Source organism: Cydia pomonella, unplaced genomic scaffold (assembly GCF_033807575.1).
Source record: "Cydia pomonella isolate Wapato2018A unplaced genomic scaffold, ilCydPomo1 PGA_scaffold_217, whole genome shotgun sequence".
Lineage (NCBI taxonomy): Eukaryota > Metazoa > Arthropoda > Insecta > Lepidoptera > Tortricidae > Cydia > Cydia pomonella.
Genome location: NW_026907857.1, coordinates 32,176 through 34,320, shown reverse-complemented (window position 1 = coordinate 34,320; position 2,145 = coordinate 32,176).

Here is a 2,145-nt window from a genome sequence, read left to right as displayed (position 1 = left end):
AAAATTAATTTGATTTGGAGACCATTATAACCTCTGACCTTTCGTCTAGAGAAGTTAGATTCCTATTAGAAATCGCGAGCGACCACGGCTTTGTACCGTATATCGATACTAGCAACACTCACAGTTCTATTGTTTACGGCACAATTTCGCGCTGATTGTACCGCCAAAGTTGGAAGTGGTTCTCGACCGGCACACTTACCCCATCGTGCGTCATTACTTATTGGAACTTTCACTATTAGAAGTTTGGTTATTTTATGACCCGAGTGTTTAACACACTGCCTTGTTTTGGTATAAATGCGATGAAAGTTGTATTTGCAAACCCGGTTAAGGAATTGGCTTCTTCTGATTCTGATATTTATTAATAAAAAAATCATTAAGTAGGTACAAATAAGAAAAGAATCTGCATATTGGCGAATTATTACCAGTTGCACAGCTGCTACCAGCCAGCATCAACCGGGCCCAGTTCCCATGATGCCGACGGTCAATGCCGCTGTGCGAGCGAAACAGCAATGTAATAGTGCGCGTGCGACATATATAGGAAATGCCGGGTCAATGTACGAAATTCTTCTGCTAAACTGTAGCTGAACATTTTGTAATTTAATTATAGTACTGGCTTTAGGTAAGTATCCCTACTTGACTGCCAAGCTGCCAGTTATCTGGTATCAGCATAATACATATTGTAGATCGATGAACTATTTTGTGTTGTAATTGTGTCCCGTTGTCCATGATTGTGGTACCTACAGCTTATTGGAAGAAATGTTGTATCGCGTTTTACTAACATGCTTAGTTTATGGCCAATTGTAGGATTGGCTAGAAATGCATGTTGGGTAATTTTAAATACTATAAAAACAGGGTTTAAAGACAGGGGTACGTAACCATGGCATTAACCGAAGAATGAAAGGCACTCTCTTATTACGACGCATTTTGGCGCTCCAACGGAGTGAAAGTTCAAGTCAGAATGGGTGATTTTCACCCAAGCTAAATAATTTACTTTTAATTTCGGATAGATATGAGTTAAGTTAAATTAATATTCATTTTCCAAACCATGACTGTATTTTTAGGACCCTTTCAATCAGTAAAAGGATCGGTATATGGAATCGCGTCTGGAATCTATTTAGAACCGAATTCGTTATCGTAAAAAAAAGAGAAAAAAAACGCACTTGGAAAGTAAAACGCCCTAAGGAAGAAACTTATCTTTTTCAGCCCGCTTCATAGATAAACAATGAGGCACATTCAGAAACAGACAGAGCATGAGAAATGAAAAAAATGTACACATCATTCTTACCTAAAGCCTTTAGACCCCAGAAATGCGATTTTGTTTTTAATTCCGCCGCCACGGGGACCGGAAACCGCCCGTTCGCCCACATCCGCCGCAGTCCAACGCCGGTTTGCGGGCTTCACACTTTGTCCTCTAACACGATTGTTTTGTACGTCGTTTGAAACTTTTTTGGCCGACTAAGCTTTAATTGCTTTGGAGTTTTCGAAGTTTCATTGACAAGTTGAGTCATAAAGAGGGTTTAATTTGTATTATTTTTCTTCCTCGCTAATTTAAGAGCATTAGTTTTCTCTAAATACCTACAAATTGGATTCAGGCCTAAATCACAATCTGCATGAGCTTCAGGTCGTTAACTTTTGGAGACAAAAAGTTTTTTTTTTGGGTGTCTACCTAGGTATATAAAAAAATTAAAACTATTTAAATAAGGTATTTAATACCCATGATACAATACGATAATAATCGTTATTTCAAACTGTAAATATTAAATTTAAGTTTTCGAAATAAATTCCTAATACTTAGTAAAGTAAGTACTACTGATATTTAAACCTTTTTCCTTATACATATTAAGAGAAAATTCAGTGTTATAATTTTTATGTGGTAGTAGGGTATCTGTAGTGATGTGCCGTCAGCGTTACCGGTTTATTTATCTAGACTCTAAGGAATATGTCATTGCTTGGATAAAAAAAGAAATACAAAAAAGGGAACAATCTGCTAACGTGCCCCGTATCATTCCCTGATAGAATGAATATTGGGTCGTACTGGTTTTCCGTGGATTAACACGTAGTTTGATAATGTCAGATATAGTTTAATTTAAAGTTTATCCTAACAAATCGAAATATTGTAATCTGCATATTTTCCCACGACTATAT